The sequence below is a fragment of the Ursus arctos genome, unplaced genomic scaffold, assembly GCF_023065955.2.
Source record: "Ursus arctos isolate Adak ecotype North America unplaced genomic scaffold, UrsArc2.0 scaffold_2, whole genome shotgun sequence".
Lineage (NCBI taxonomy): Eukaryota > Metazoa > Chordata > Mammalia > Carnivora > Ursidae > Ursus > Ursus arctos.
Window position 1 is genome coordinate 86,307,325 of NW_026622874.1, and position 17,403 is coordinate 86,324,727.

Genomic DNA, 17,403 nt, shown 5'->3' on the forward strand with positions numbered 1-17,403 from the left:
GCCTAAATGCTAACAGTGGTTACTGTTAAGTGCTGGGAAAGTGGAGGACTGTCACTTTGTTCACTTTCACTGTTCTGTATTTAAAAACAATTTCTAATAGGAAAATTGAACATATGAAAATGAATGAAGAAGTTATTTTTGTTTTTTCTAGAAGTACTTGGCCATCAGTGGAAAGGGGGAGAGGCAAGATCAGGTTTCACCAGAGCCCAGGTCAGACCCTTTCCACTTTTCCATGATGGTCCTCTTTCCCATCTATATACTCACATATTTTTTTGGATTCATTACATTTTAGGTTGGATCCGGTGGAGGTGATGGGTATGAGCCAGCAGGGCAGGAAGGGAAAGCGATTCCCCTCTACTCATCCTTCATCTTGGAGGGTTGATGACAGGTCCCAAAGGTCAATTTTAAAAATGATTCCTGTTTAAAGTCCAGGAAGACTCAGACACGGGATTGAGAAATATGCCCACTGCCAGAGGCCGGTGTAGACTGTTCAATCTTTCTGAAGGGCAATTTGGCTGTGCTCATCAGGAGTGCACACATAACATGTTCTCTGACCTTGTAATTCCACTTCTGGGAATCCATCTGAGGGAATAATCAGAGACACACACTAAGGTTAATGGACAAAAAAAAAAAAAGTGCTCAGAGCCTTAATTTTATCAGGGAAGAATGGCAACAACTTGAATGTCTCCAGAGCTAAAGAGAGGAATGGTCAGAGTAAATAAAAATGTTGCAGAATATTATGTAGCCTAAAAATCATGTTTTCAAAACATAGTTGAGGTCAGAAAAAAAAAAGCCATAATGCAGAATATTTTAAGAGAGAGAAAACTAGACGAATACATGTACCAAATATCAGTGACTAGCCCTGATTGGGGGGATTATAGGTACATTTTTTTCTTGTCACTTTCTTCTGTTTTTCAAATTTCTCCAAAAGCATTTTTTATTTCATAAGCCTAAGAAATATTGTCTTTCAAAATAAATGGAGTCTGTGATCATAAAGATTTTGGGTATAATAAAATTGATGCTATGTACAATTAGGAGATCATTAAAACCATATTTCTCCAGCATCTGAGACTGTTTTATGTGAGTGAATATTCCATATAACTAGATTATCCCTTCAAGCACGAGCATTTAAAAAACTTTTTCTATTCTCTGTGCTTATAGTTCTAAAATATACACTTATCTGCCATCGTGAGCAAACAATGACTTTTTGCGATGAGTACAGGGCCATCTTTGAGGACAGTTACTATGTCTTCATGCCTTTACACAAAGTACCCCGACTAACGCAGGCCGTTAACTGTGGAAATGAAAAACTCGTGCTTGGGGGTGCCAGGGTGGCTCAGTCTGTTAAAAGTCTGCCTCCTGCTTAGGTCATGATCTTGGGGTCCTGGGATGGAGCCCCGAGTTGGGCTCCCTGCTCAGCAGGGAGTCTGCTTGTCCTTCTCCCTCTGTTCCTCCCCCTGCTCCTCTCTCTCCCTCTTTCAAATAAATAAATGCAACCTTTTAAAAAATATTTTATTTATTTATTAGTCAGAGAGAAAGAGAGAGAGAGCACAAGCAGGGGGAGGGGCAGAGGAAGAGGCAGAAGGAGCCTCCTCGCTGAGCAGGGAGCCCCATGCCAGACTGGGTCCCGGGACCCTGAGATCATGACCTGAGCCAAAGGCAGATGTTTAACAGACTGAGCCACCCAGGCACCGCTAAATAAATGAAATCTTTTTTTTTAAAGATTTTATTTATTTATTTGACAGAGATAGAGACAGCCAGCGAGAGAGGGAACACAAGCAGGGGGAGTGGGAGAGGAAGAAGCAGGCTCACAGCAGAGGAGCCTGATGTGGGGCTCAATCCCACAATGCCGGGATCACGCCCTGAGCCGAAGGCAGACGCTTAACCGCTGTGCCACCCAGGCGCCCCAATAAATGAAATCTGAAAAAAAAAAAAAAAAAAAGCTCATGCTTTTCCACCTCCTTGCCTCCGTCAAGCCACCAGCAGCCCTACTCTCTTCTTATAATTGCCTTCTTTTAATGCCCCTTAGCTAGAGCAAACAAATGTCCAGTCTTGTTGGAAAAGTGGCCAAAAATAAATAAATAAATAAATAAATAAACAAACAAACAAATAATAAATAAAGCTAAGGATCAGTAAAGTGTGCAAGTTTCAGCATGTAGAATTTGTTACACTTATTTTTCCTTCCTGGGACCCTGCATTGTTCTCAACGATTTTCTAGAGAGCGAAGCTGCCAGGGAAGGTTTCCAGACCAGATGCAAGGTCACGGTGCTCTCCTAATGGACCGACTGACAAAGAAAGCGAATCAAAGGTCGAATTCACGAATTCATGACAAGCTAATCAAAACCCCAACTGCGGTATGGTCCCACATAGGCCTTTTAAGAGCTCTAGAAACTGCTGGGACCGGTTCGCATCACAGAGGGGTATCCCGCACTCATTCCCCCAAGGGTGGTCGGTGAACTAGCAGCATCGCCTCCCCCCTTCCCGGGAGCTTGAGAGACCTCTAGCAGGATGCGTCTGAGGCTCCGCCCGACCCACTGGGGCAACTCTGTATTTCAACACGATCCACAGGTGAATGGCACGTATGTGGAAGTTTGAGAAGCGTTGATTTCCAACACACTCACATTTATTCACCTCTCCCACTTCCCATGCTCTCAAAGCTCACTCCAACGAAAGCATTTCCTCCTTCCCTCCCTCCCTCTCTTTCTTTCATTGGGAGCAGGTTATAAATTGTTTTTACTTCCCATGGATTTCTTTTAAAATGAACAAAAGCAGGGAATCCCCTCTTCTCCGTGGTTTTCTACTGGTTTAGCAGCTTCCCGGGACACTTTTTATTTTTTATTTATTTTTTATATTTTTTGAAGTAGGCTCCCATGCCCAGCGTGGAGCTCACCCCAGGCAGGGCTGGAACCCACCACGCTGAGATCAAGACCTGAGCTCGGAGGCTTAACTCACTGAGCCACCCAGGTGCCCCCCCCACTTTTTTTTTTCTGATTTGAAAATTACAAATCCCTTGAGGAGCAACAAATAGTTCCAGATGGTTCTCCCCTTGTCTACGATATAATGTTAAACGTCAGGAATGGGGGTGGGTGGGATAGGGACACACAACTAACAACCCTACATCAAGTGTCTGTCATGAAGTAGGAGCTCAGTGAATATTGCTGCCATTCTGATGTTTCAAATGTATTTTTATTCTTTGGCATTTAAGAAAATCTTCTTGATGTTATGACAACCAGTGATAATGTGAAAAATATATATGAACTCTGATATATAGATATATATATAAATGATATATAGAGATTTATATGGCATATGATATAATGATCTGTAGTATGATATATACGATATATAGAGCATGGGTCCTGTCCCCATGCTATAATAAAAGCACATTTTTTTGAACGGAAAAAAAAAAAAGAAAGAGAGACAAAGAAAAACCAAAACCCAAGAAACCTCACTTGTAAATGGTTTTGGAAACCAAGGTTAAAAAGAAAGCACCTAGTTGACTCACCAAATTTTTCATTTTCTTTTGCTTTTTTGCCTTCCTCCTAATGAATGATCAAGAACCTTAGAAGGTATACAGCAGTGTGCTATGATGTAAAGATGAGTCTTCGGCCCTATAGTCAGGTTGATTTAAAAAATAGCTGGTAAAAAAATTAAGATGCATACACGTTCGTAAGTGTAATCAATGAAAAACCTAAGTGGTCTTAGAATTTACTAGTTAAGCTATTTTAAGTGCCAGAAACTGACTCTGGATGACTTAAGCAAAAAAAAAAAAAAAAAAAAAAAAAAAGGTTTATTGGAAGAATACTGGGCATATGTTTATTATTCAGGACAGTCCAGGTCATGGCGCTGTAACAAACATCCTCCATGTGTTACTTCTAGGGCATGCCACACGTCCTGTGTGGGTCAGTGGAGGCTCTGCTCTGCACTCAGCCGGGGCTCAGACGAACAGAGGCTCCCTAACCTTGTAGCCACATCACCTAAACATGAAGCCTCCGTGACCAGGCAGGGATCTCGAGAGCCTGGAGGTTGGCACAGGGGCTTTCTACTGCCTCAGCTTGAAAGTGCCACGTGTCATTTCTATCTAGTGTCATCAGTCAGAACTAGTCACATGGTCTGCCCTCACTGCAGGGAGCCAGGAAACATACGGGGGAAAATGGAATAACTGGTGAGCTCACTGTCTCCGGTACAGGGAGGTTCACACTCCAAGGAAAAGCTGAAGCATCACCTCTTACAACAAACAGGGATCCGAGCACCGTGGGAGGCCTGGCCATCAGGAGATGCGGTCGGGCCGTCACCTGTTTGCAGACCTTTCTGTCTCCCATCTCAGGATTTGCCCTGGAGGAAGGGAGCAGCTGATTGGTTCAGTTGGGTTTTATGTTCCAGGACAGAGGTTAAGTGGACAAGTCGATGGATGGTTCCACCAAAAAGGAGGGCTCGTGCGTCCAAACGAAATTGGTGAGCTGTTAGGACAGAAAGGGAGGTGAGTGCAGGTGGGCCAACCTACCCAACTCGGCGGGCTTGATGTAATAGTGGTTTTATAGGAGAGGTGGCATTCGAGATGAGCCTTGAAGGAAGGGATATGTTTGATGAGGGGGAAAGATACCCCAGGCCGAAGGCAATATAAGCAAAGTGTGGATGCAGAAGAGTGGCAGTCATCCGCAAGAAAGAGAAGATGAGTTGACTGTGATCAGAGACAGTGATTCTCAGGGACTGGTTCACCACAACTGACCTGCCTTGTCTTTGCTCCACTTGGACACAAGTGGGTGAGGACTGGTTGGAATGGTTCCACCTCCATCACCAGTTTGAGGTCTTGGTCTTTTGTGTTGGCTGAGGTTCTCAGCTCTCCTCCACGTGACCTCCCCTGTGGTTAGCTGACACTGCCTCGTAGCATGATGGTCTCGGCACAGGTGGATTGCTTATTAGGGCAACTGAGGGCACAAAAGTGGAACCTGATGGCTCGTCTTGGCGCAGACCGGCAGAGCATCAGACCCTCTGCTGAGGTCTAGGGGTTAAGCTATTTCATGGGACCAGTGTAGATTCAGGGGAGGGGGCTGCACAAGAACGTGACTGCTGGGAGACAGGGTGGCCTTGGGGCCATGTCTGCAGACCAGCTGCCAAGGAGGACGTCCCTCTGCTTAGGCGTACCACCCCCAAGCTCCAGCATAAGGTATGCAGTGGGAAGTGGGTAGCGTTGGAGGAAAGAGAAGTTGGGGGCCTGGTCCTAGAGTCCAAAGAGTTTATGCCAGCCCAGAGAGCTTGAACTTCTGAAACGTAAATGAAAATGATGGCAGCTGGAAGGGGCACGGAGGTCTTTCTCTTCATGCGCCTCTTTCCAGATTTGCCCCTTTTGTCTTATTGGCCAGAATGGGGTGATATTATCACCCCGCTGCAAATGAGTCTGGGGAAGTGAGAATGTGCTCCGGGGGGAATGGGATTGCTTGTGATTATTCTCTAGGTGTGGGCCATTGCAGACTGAATCAAGTGGGAGGGAGGAAGGGGTACAATGGTACTGGGGACGGGGGTGGTGATATACAGAGATAGCCCCAGCAATGCAAAGCAGGGAAGGGTGTCACTTTAGGTCATACGAGAGGGAGTTAGAACCTGGGCCAGGACAGAGGCAACAGGGAGAGGAAAACAGGCCGGATGTGAACATGAATACACAAGTAGAGTGGACCGATTGTGCTGACTCGTGTTTATCTTTCATGAGAAAGAAGGGGAAGGAGAAAGAGAGACAGAGACAGAAAGAGGGAAGTCAAAGAGGAGGACGTGGTTTCCAGCTTGCTTAATTGGATGGTGAGGCCATTAACCCAGGCTGAGAACACAGAGAAGTGAGCCTGGAGAAAGACTTCGGTCTTAAGCATTTGGAGTTTGACGGATCGGAGAGTTAGCTGGGGGCAAAGGCCCACGAGACGTGGGCCGTGAAGCACTAGGACATGGGAGGATGGACAAGGTCAGATGGAGAGATTGGGGGTTATCAGCCTAAAGCTGGAGAGTGGTCACCCTTATCTGCAGTTTTGGTTAGTCTAGGTCAAACTCGGTCCGGAAGCAGACAATCTTCCTGGTATCATCAGAAGGTCGATAGCCACCTCGTGCTGCGTCACAGTGCCTAGTCATTCTCCTCACTTTGTCTCATCATGTAGAGATTTTATCATCTCACATCCTCACAAGAAGGATAGGATAATAAGTATAGGATGAGATATTTTGAGAGAGAAAGACCACATTCATGTATCTTTTATTACAGTCCGTTGTTACAGTTGTTCTCTTTTATTCGTAGTTATGCTAGTAACCTTTTACTGTGCCTAGTTTATACATTAAACTTTATCACAGGTATGTGTGTATTGGAAAAAATGTGGTATATATAAGGTTCGATACTACCTGGAGTTTCAGGCGTCCACTGGGTGTCTTAGAACAGACCCCCCCCCTCGGATAAGGGGTGGAGTACTGTAGTCAAAACCATGCTATCAAATTATGTCTCTGCTTCTGCAAGGTCCAAAGGAATGTACGCCCAAATACTCACAGAGGCTCCTTCTGGGAAGAGGGAGGGGCAGAGGGGAGGGAGGTCCAGGGGAAAATGTTCACTGACATTGTATACTTCTGCATTGCTGAAGCTTTGATAATGGCCACATACCCAATGAGGGGAAAGTGCAGTTAGAAATGAGCTGAACAAGAAGAGAACGGCAAAGCAACAAGATGAGGATGTGGCAAATGCTTCCATCTAGGGGAGGATGAGAAGGAAGAGGGGGAGGTGTTTAGAGAATTAGAGGATCAGGATTGAACCCTGGGAGAAGAATGAGTGAATACAGAGGTGAAGGAAGACCAAAGGAGAGCCTGAAAAAGACAGGCTTTGTGTTTTGTGAAACCTCATCGCTGACCCTAGACAGTGCGGGTAGTATGCAGAGGAAATATGGTCACGTACTTGTGATGGGGTTCACAGCAGGCCGCCCTGAAATATGCCGTTTGGCATATTGGTTATTTTGAATTCAAGTTATTTAAGAAACAGCCAGTGCCAGAAGGACACTTTGACCCCCCCCCGTCCCCCCTGACCCTCCTCTGTGCCCCCACCTTGTGGAGAGCGCCCTCCCTGCTCCTGGAAGGGAGAAACATCCTTATCACCAGAGATGGGGAAATCAGGGCCAAGAAGGCTGTAGAAACAACCATCGTTACTTCTTCATTAATTTGCTTGCCCCTGAGCCCAAAGTGCTTTGTGTTGTCAAATCTTCACAAATACATCATGTCTTTGTCTAAAAAGCAGAAAAAGCTGCCTGCTTTGGTCACTTCTTGGAGTCTTAGATTTTTATGAGCCCCTATGCATATGAAGTTGAGGTTGTCTTTCTCCTGTTCATCTGTCTTATGTCAATTTAATTATTAGGCCCGGCTGAAGAACCTGGGAGAGAAGGGAAGAGATTTTCCTCCCCTACACACAGAAATGTGAGCACATGTGAGAACACAGGAGCGTGAGAAAGCAGAGAAATGATATTTCGTGGCTACATATCCCTAAAAGACCTGTCCTTAAAATGTCTTATCTGCCACCCTCCTTGTTTTTCGCTTGTTTTTGACCCACCGTAGGACCCCCCCCAAACCGAGAAGGATCATGTGAACGTGAACAAGGTGCACGCCAGTTATCCTTGCAACATCCTGCAGCACCATGGGACCGGTAGTCGTTGTGGTAAAAATAGGTTGTGCATTCGTCTTTCCCACGAAATTTCTTCTAGCCACAGAATTAACCAGAAACAAGAGAAGCATAACCCCTGCCCCTCCTTTTCTCAGCCACGGAGAGACAGAGTCTTCGATACAACAGAATGAATAACGTACCACAACTAAGTTAGAAAGACCACTGAAAAAGGTTAGCCAGGAAGTGTTTCTTTGCCAGCCGATAGCCCTCTGACCTGATGTTCCAATTGGGATTATGGGAGCCCCAGATTAAACAAAACAACACTGTGTGATAATTCAGAGCAAAAACAAAGCCAGAGGAATTTGGATTATTCACTTGTGAGTGATTCTTCTCCCCCACTCTTTGGTACTTTTATTTGCTGTGTGTTTACTGGCTTTCCTACGAACACACTGCAGAACTACCATGGGCCAACACCCATCTATGACCTCAGTTGGCAGCCAGCTCTCGTGCTAATGTGACCTGGGGTGGGAGTGGGGGCTGGACAATAGAAGGTGCTCACCAAAACCCCACTTACCCGAACCTCCAAAAGTCCAGGATTCCCACCCTGGCCTTGCCACTTTCTTTCAATAGTCACGGAGCATAAATTTCTGTAATAATGTATGCAATGGAGTAGTTTCAGCTGCTCGTACCAACTAAAAGCAGCTTTCATAATAAGGTCATTTCAGATCTAATTTGCCAAAGTGTTCTAAGATAGGAGGTTCCAGGGTTGGAGCAGCAACTCAACAATGTCATAAAGGCCCCTGACTCTTCCATCTTTCCACTCTGACATCTTCCACATGCTGACTTTTCTAGTGAGCGCTGCCCTCATGGTCACAAGATAGCTGCCACAGCTCCAAGCATCACCTCTTTCCATGTCAATGTCCAACATCTCTTTCCATTTTCCTGTCTTTATCAGAGGGGAAACTCTTTTTCCTCCCCTGGCACACTCCCAGTCTAGTCCTGCAGCTCAAGATTTGGTCACATGCTTATGCCCAGCTGGCAAGCAAGGCTGGGAGATGAGTACTTTACATTTTCAGTTTCTGTAGTGGGAGAAAAGAGCTGGGGATGACTGTTAGGTAGGCAATCAAGCAACCACTGCAAGTAACAATGATGACAACAAAAAGTAATCATAGCAGCTAATATCAGTTGAGTCATTACTACGTGTCAGGCACTGTTTTAAGGGATCGGCACCCATTACTTGGGTTCATCCCAACCACACTACCACGAGGTTGTATTATTGCTGCCCCCATTTTATAGGCAGGGAAATTGAGGCTCAGAGAGGTTAGAAAACTTGCCACAGTCACAACTGGAAAGCCCACTCTTGGCTTTTTGGAGAGCAAGTTCAACGAGATAGTACTTGATTTCCAAAGACTCACAGCTCAGAGGAAGGTCCGGGGTGGGTGGGGGGGAATAAATCACTGTAACGTGGTGAGATCAGTGCTAATCCATGTGCAACAGGGTGTGAGTTAATAAGAAACCGTCTGGCATCAGCATCCCTCTCCCCTTCCCTAGGCAAACCAGACCACACTGTTTCTATTGAAATCTCCCAGGGAGGAAGGAAACAGAAGTGCTGGTGTGTGTGTTTGGGGGGGTGTAGATGGACAGAAGCAGGGAGCCTCAGGAGGGGGAGAGTTACCCAAACCTGGGGGAGGGGGTGGAGGCATTTTGGGGTGGCGTGACAATGCCGTGCTGCCTTGCGGTGCCCCGGAGGTGACAGGACCCCAGTGGGACTGCACGATGGAGGAGGGGGGTGCCCAAGCTGGGAAGGAGCAGTGAGGACACCCGTCGTCCTTCTGGGGGCAGGCAGAATCAGACAATAGCCACTCAATGGTGCCTTTTGCAGATCAGAGCCCAGAGGACTCTCCGTAAGCATCTGTCCTGTGTATGACACTTCCACCCTCGTGTCACCCTGGAAGTAGAGAGAGACTCCGGCAACCTCTGAGAGCATGAGGGCTTGGCATCGGGCTTAGTTTTATTTGGGACAACAAATTCCTGTGGCTTTTCATACATTCAGAGAGGAAGCCAGCCTGACATTACAGCTGCATGCCCAGATAGGTGGAAATGCAGAGAAAGGAATCACTACCACTGTCATAAGGAGAAAGAATCCGGGTAAGTCTCCATAGGTGAGGTGCAGCTTAAGCTGGGTCCTGAAGGCTGAATAGGAGTTCACCAGGGGGACAAGAGAGGGAAAGGGTCTATGCAAAGGCAAAGAAGTATGAAAGAGAATCTCTCTAAAAACTGTGAGTATTCTGAGCATTGGGTAAATGGCACAGAGGTCAGGAGATGGGGCCGGTAAGGAAGACACTGGGGTATTATCTGAGCTGCAAGACCATGAGTAGGTGAAACTCTTAAAATGAGTCTGAATGAATGAGAGGTTTCCAAACTCGCACTTTCAAGTAGCAGACTATTTTCTTATTCGTGATCCCCTTTAGAAAAGTTGAAATTAAATGTAACTCCAGTATATACATCAACTGTAATAGGGATACATTTTTCCCTGACTACAATTGTCCTAGACGCGGGAAGTATGATTTTACTAATAAATGAAATTAAGCCTGACCCTGTGTGCCCAGTGACGGGCCGGCGATAAAGCTACCCTCTCTCATAAACAGGAGAACCTTCTTCCATCCAGAGTCACGTGAAAATCCAAGGTCTGATCCAGTCCAGATGGTTGAGGAAGGCTTTGATTTTTCATCCACACAGGTGATGACTTTCAGAATGCCCACTGTCCTCTCCTGTCACCCCAATGCTGGCCCCCTGGTACAGGACACAGGATTCTTTCCCTGGTCCAGCTTCCCTGGGGACACAAGACAGCCATTTACCTCTGAGCTGGGCATGAACCTCAGCTACTCCCCAGGACCTCCAACTAGTCCTGGTCCTAGAGTGGGGAGTCGGCCCAGCTGAGTCCATGTCTGGGCTCCTCAATCTCCCCAGGCTCTCTCGGGTTAAAGTTCAAGTGCCTTAACCAGCTCTAAAGCAATGTTCTCCAAACTGCAGGGCATGGCCAATCGATGGCTTACAAAATCAATGCAGCGGGTCATGACCATGTTTTAATTCCTGTATTTATTATTTATTATAATTTAAGATTTGAAGGGGGAAATGAGTCACTTTTTAAAAAATCTAATTAATTGTTAGTTTGTTTTGGTCATACATACATTTATTCATTTTTATCAACCACCTCACATCTTTTTGACATTTTTTTACCAAACATCTGGTTAGGAATATTGCTCAAACATACCAAAGGGTTGTAAGAACTTTATGATGAATACCCGTAATCCCACCACCTGGATCCTACCATTAACCTATTTTTAAAATTTGTGTAGATTAGGGTATAATTTATATACAGCGAGATTCACCTGTTTTAGAGTACGGTTCTATAAATTTGGACAAATACAGTCACGTAGCCACCACCCCATTCATCATACAGAATAGTTCCTTTAATCCAGAACATTTTCCCCCCGCGTTTCCAGTGACCCTTCTTCCCACCCCTGGCCCCTGCTACTGCTCCTATTTTCTCTCCCTACAGCTTGTCCTAGAAAGAGAGTCGTACAGCACGTGGCATTTTGAGCCTGGCTTCTTTGGTAACGCATAGCGCCCTGGAGACTTTTCCATAGTGTTTTGTGTATCAGAGGATTGTTCCTTGTTATTGCCGAGCAGGATTCCATCATGCGGATGTACCAAGGGTTATTCATTCATTCATCACCAGCTGCGGTGCATTCGGGTTGTTTCTTTTTTCTTCCTCTTTTTTTTTTTTTTTTTTTGTTGCAATTACAATTGGAGTCACTGTATGGAGACATTTGCAGACAGGTTTTTCTGTAAATGTGTTTTCATTTCTCTAGAGTAATACCCAGGAGTAGGACAGTAGGTCATATGGTGAAACATGTTTTACTTTATAAGAAACTGCCAAACTGTTTTCCAAATGACCATATTACTTTGCACTCCCACCAGCAATGTCTGAGAGCTCTGGTTGGTTCGACTCTCACACTTACTTGGTATTGTCGGTACACTGAAAAAATTTGAGCCATTCTAACGTGCGATGAGGTATCTCTTGTGGTTTTAATTTGTAATTCCCACATGACTAATGATGTCGAGCATCTTTTCATGTGCTCATTTGCCACATGTCTATATTTATAGGTGAAATTCCTGTTCAAGTCTTTTGCCCATTTAAAAAAGTTGTCATTTTCTTATTGAGTTTTGAGAGTTCTTTATATATTATGGATACAAAGCCCTTTATTAGATATATAATTTGCACATATTTTCTCACATTCTGTGGCTTATCTTTTTATCCCCTTGGTACTGTCTTTTGAAGAGCAGAAGTATTTATTTGGGGTGAAGTGCAATTTATCAAATTTTTCATTTATATCTACAAAAACATTTTTAAACAGATTTACTGAGATGCAATCCATAAATCATATTACACTCAAGACACTGGGTGTCTCAGTCAGTTAAGTGTCCAATTCTTGAATTTGGCTCAGGTCATGATCTTGGGGCTGTGAGACTGAGCCCCCCATGGGACTCTGCACTCAGCAGGAGTCTGCTTGAGATTCTCTCTCCCTCTCTCTCTGCCCCTCCCCCATGCTCTCACATGCATGCATGCTCTTTCACTCTCTCTCTCAAATAAATCTTACATAATAATAAATCGTTAAATAATAAGATTTATTATTTATAATAATAAATCTTTAAAAAATAAAAATAAATGATATAATATAAAAAATGAAAACAAATCCTATAATTCACTCATTAAAAATGTACAATTCAATTGCTTTAGTGAACTCACGGATTTGTGCACCTTTCACCATGATCAATTTTAGAACATTTTCATCCTCCCAGGGAAACTCTGCACCCCTTAACCATCAATCTCCTACTCTGCCCTTCCCACCTCCAGCCACACTACTCTGCTTTCTGTCTCTGTGGATTTGTCTACTGTGGACATTTCATATAAATAGAACACACAATATGTGAGTCTTTGCAATCGGCTTCTTTCACTTAGCATCACGTTTTCCAGGTTCATGCATGTTGTGGCAGGAACCAATACACCCTTCCTTTTCATTCCCAAATAATACTCTCTCGTGCGGATACGCTACATTTTACTTACTATCAGTTGATGAACCTCTGGGTCGTTTCCACCCTTTGGCCATTGCACATAATGCTGTTGTGAACATTTGTGTACAAGTTTTTATGTGGACACATGTTTTAATTTCTCCTGGGTTATATGCCTAGGAGCGGAATTGCTGGGTCATAAACCGCCAGCCGGTTTTCCAAAGTGGCTGCAGCATTTTACATCCCCACCAGCTGCATACAGGGTTACAGTTTCTCTACGTCTTCGGCAACACTGGCAATCGTCCATCTGTTTGCTAACTGTTGTCCTGGTGGCTACGAAACAGTATCTCAGGGTGGTTTTTATTTGCATCTCCCTGATGGCGTTGAATATCTCTTCATGGGCTTGTTGGCCACTTGTCTATCTTTTTTGGAGAATTGTCTCTTCAGATCCTTTACCATTTTAAAATTGGGCCGTCTGTATTGTCATTACTGAAGTGTCATTGTTGCTCACACAGCCTAGAGACAAGTCTCTTATCAGATATATGACTGGCAAAAATGTTCCTCGATTCTGTGGATCATCTTTCCACTTTCTTGATGGAATCCTCTAAACCACAGAAGCTTTTCAAGTTGATGATGTCCAGTTGCTTTATTTTTTTTCTTTTGTTGATTGTACTTTTTTGTGTCATAGCTAAGAAACCATTGCCTAATCCGAGGTCAGGAAGATTTATATCTATGCCTTCTCCTAAGAGTTTTATAGTTTAGCTCTTGTATTTAGGTCCTCAATCCGTTTTGAATTAATTTTTGTATATGATGTGAGGTAGGGATCCAGTTTCATTCTTTTGTAGGTGGATATCCAGTTATTCCAGCATCATGTATTAAAAAGACCAGTCTTTCTTCATTAAGTTATCTTGACAAGCATTAGCATTTTTATTATATTTTCTTTATCACACTTCTGTCAAACTTTCCATTGCTCTAACCATTTCGAAGTGGTGAGTTGCAGATACCACAGTACTTCCTCCTAACATTTCAGCATGCATTTCATCAACTACAGTACAATTTTTGTTCACAATCTTTTTTCTTTCGGATGTAAAATTTACATACAATGAAGTGCACAAATCTTAAGGGGACCATTTGATGCGTTTTGACAAATGCATTCACCTGTGCAATGCAAATCCTTCATCAAGATATAGAACGTCAACACCGCCCGAGAAAGTTCCCTCACACACATTTATTTTTATGTATTTGTTTTTGACAAATGCATGTGCCCATGTAACCACCACCCCAATCAAGATATAGAAAATTTCCATCTCTTGAGAAAGTTCTCTTCCACTTCTTTGCAGTTAATCTTGCCCCACCCGGTCCGCACCCCAGGCAGCCCCTCATGTCATTTATATCACTATAGATTAGTTTTGCCTATTATAGAATTTTATAGGAATGAAATCATATGATGTGAACAATTTTGTGATCAGCTCACTTCACCCCTGACCAACATTGTAAAACAAATATCAGAATGAATGCCATGTTGCAGGGGGAAATATTGTTTTGCTGAACTTTGCTTCAGATATACACACATACGTGTGTGTGTGTGTGTGTGTGTGTGTGTGTGTGTGTGTGTATGTGTGAATGATTGTACAGGGCCAAAATAGGAAATGCATTTCTTACTGTGGTTTGTAATTAAAAAAAAAATTAAAAGCCATTGTTCTCCTGAAGCAGAACCTTGTTTCTTTTCTACCTGTCTTTGTTACTCTCCCTGCCCCCTCACCTTCCCTGATCTCGTATCAATTACCCCAGTGATTGGTCTCACCTTTACACCTTTGCAAAATTTGTTCCTTCGCTTGGGTCACTCTCCCCACCTCATCCCAATCACCCTCAAACTGGAGAACTCCTATTCATCCATCAGATGCCCACTTGGTTGGCCATTCTCTAGAAAATTCTCTGTTTGCTTGCTTTCCTCTCAGAATTGGTATCACGTTGTACCCTAATTACCTGGTGACTCTTTCCTTCAGCTGACCACAAACTCCCTGGGGTACAGGGACCATGTCTCACTCACCTTTGCAGTCCCTAGCTCCTGGGATGTGATGACACAGAAGAGGCATCAATAAATATTCATTGAACAACTGAATGAATAAACCCTGGGGTTCGGGATGACAGATAACAAACCAGCCTGATTCTTTCCCAAGAATCTTTCCATTCCTGCTTATTTTATTGTCCTGTGTATCTCTGATTTCTTAACCATCGTGTTTTTATAACCTCCCTCAACCGCCCTGAGACCTTAGCCTTTTGGTCTTCCTCTCTCCACGCCCAGTGCTAATCCTTTCATCATTGTTACTTCCTCCCAGATGTGCTGAGGCAACAACTACCCTTTGGAGGATGACATCATATCCTTATCTTTGTGGCCTTTGCCCCAGAACCCTCTCCCATCTTGCCAAAGTTATAGTAATTCTGTGACGGGGGATGTGCATGGAGGTGTCTATGGTGTGTATGCCCGTGCACATGGAGAAATGTTCACCAAAATGTCACCGGGGGGCTACCTTTGAGATTTCGGGTGATTTTCACTTAATTTTTTTTTAAAGCTTTTCTATATGGCTCCAACTTCCTGACTGAGAAGTGCATCAATTATCTGCTGCTGTAGGAAAGCTGCCGAAAGCCCTCAGGGGCCTGCGAGAGAAGTGTGTATTGCTGACGTTGCGATGGTCGGCCAGGTGGCTGTGCCGATCTTGGCTGGGCTCTTTCATGTCTGGGCACAGTCTGGCTGTTGGGTGATCTAGACTGACCTCGGCTTGGCAGTTGATGCAACTCGGCTCCACATTCTCTCCTACCCTGTGGGTGGGCCCAGCCTCCAGGCCTCCTCCTGGCAATGGCAGAAGTGCAAATAAGTCCAATCATGGAAGCGAATTTCAAGCTTCCACCTCCCATCACATCTGCTCATATCCCATTGGTCAGAACAAGTCATGTGGTAGAGCTCAGACTCCCAGTGAGAGGCACGGATCAGTTACAAGGCAGGGAGTGTCGATATGGGGAGGGTGGAAGAGAGGCCATCATCACAGTCTCCTACAACACATGTTCTGTCTTTATATTCAGAAGTAGTAAAGCTGGTTTCAAGCAAGATGGCTGCCAGAGCTCCAGCCCCACAACCTCCAAGGGGTACAGGTGGGGCACCTGTGGAAAGGACAGGTGGATCTCTATTTCAGCAGCCCCAGAAGAATCTCAGGGTCTCATGGGCTCCAGTGAGTCCCATGCCCGTCTCTTACCAAATCACTAAGGGTAAGGGACCAGTGTGTTCTGATTGGCCACTCCTGAGTCACCTGCCCACTTCTGAGCCAGGGTAGAGTCAATTCTACCTAATTTATAGGGACTGAGAGCCAGGGAGGGTGGCTCATCGGAGGAACATCAAGGGTGCTACAAGAGGTGGCTGACTTAGGTTAGGTCGCCCCCGAAGTCCCTCAGACAAGGGCTGGAGAATAATTTACATGTGACGGGATCCCAGAAAGCACTGGGAGAGAGTGGGGCAGTGAAGGGGGTGGGAAGGGAGCCAGGGCAGGAGTGCTGATGAGCAGGTTAATGCTGGGGGACTAGCGCTCCCTCTCTCTGGAGCCTCCGGGAGACTGCAGAGCATGCCTTTAAGTTGTCCCGGCCACGTGCCCTGAGAAGCAAGGAAACTGAGCAACTTACCCACCAATTCCAATCACGATTGGCTGAGACCTGCTCTGTGAGCACCAACTCTCTGACACTTCTGCTTGCCCTCTGCACAGGCCAAGCTGTCTCCTGGGGCCAGAGAATGTCCTTGGGCAGAGTCGCTGGTGCTTGCAGCCAGAAATTGGACTGGTAAGTGCTAGGGGATGGGGGGGGGGGGGCATCAACAGCACCTACTACGAAGGGAAAAACAGGTCACAGGTTAGGACGTTGGCTCATTTTGGCCTGGGTCCTGCCCTTGAGACAAAGAAGCCCATAGGTAGAGCCTCTGGAAAGAATCCCAGAGAGGAAATATGGCAGCATGGTTCAAGGCACAGGCTGCGGAGTAGAGGAGATAGAGGGTGTGGTCTGCTTTCCCCACTTGCTAGCTGTGTGACCTTGGGCAAGTTACTTAACCTCCCTGCCCTCTATACAATGGGAACATACAGGGTTGTTTGAAGATTGAGACAACTGATTACATGGCAGGGGGCACATGGTAAGTTTCTAAGAAATGAGAGCTACAGGGCTGAGTCCAGTCTGGAGGAATGACATTTCCAGAAGTTTCTCCAAGTGTCCTGAGACAAGGAGCAGGTACAAGAACCAGCCAGAGGTAAGCTGAGTTAAAGACACGGATGGCGCTAAAGGACCAGCAGAGGATGTCACCAAGGTCAAGAAGCATTGATTGTACCAGGGTCTGTAAGAAGACCCAAGAAGAAAGTCTGGAACCAGGAGGCCACTCCTTTTAGGAAATGTACTTTAGGCATGCAAGGCACACATTGGCTTGTCCCTTGTTTAAAGGATCTGGTGCTCTCCTGCCTTCTTCTTGCAAAGCAGCCAGAGGGCAGGAGCGGGGTGCCACCCTGTTGACAGCTTTGCCATGGTGCATTCCTATGTCCTTCCACTGGGGACTAACCAGTACCAAGGTTTCCTTGCCACAGGTTGAGCACCAAGTAGAGTACTGCAAGAGTTAAGATTGAAAATCCAACAGACTGGCTTGAGAAAATAACCAAAATGTAGGTGAGGTGAGATTTTGCTGGCTTCAG

The 17,403-nt window shown here is 45.2% G+C and overlaps 1 long non-coding RNA gene across 1 annotated transcript; it reads right to left on the reverse strand.

The window, feature by feature from the left end:
• Positions 1–13,586: 13,586 nt before the first annotated feature.
• LOC130544283 (uncharacterized) lies at positions 13,587–16,552 on the reverse strand. The gene is made up of 2 exons (XR_008960454.1): positions 16,361–16,552; positions 13,587–15,539 (listed from the first exon to the last, which is right to left on the reverse strand). It is a non-coding gene; the product is annotated as an uncharacterized LOC130544283 (long non-coding RNA).
• Between the last annotated feature and the right edge of the window lie 851 nt (positions 16,553–17,403).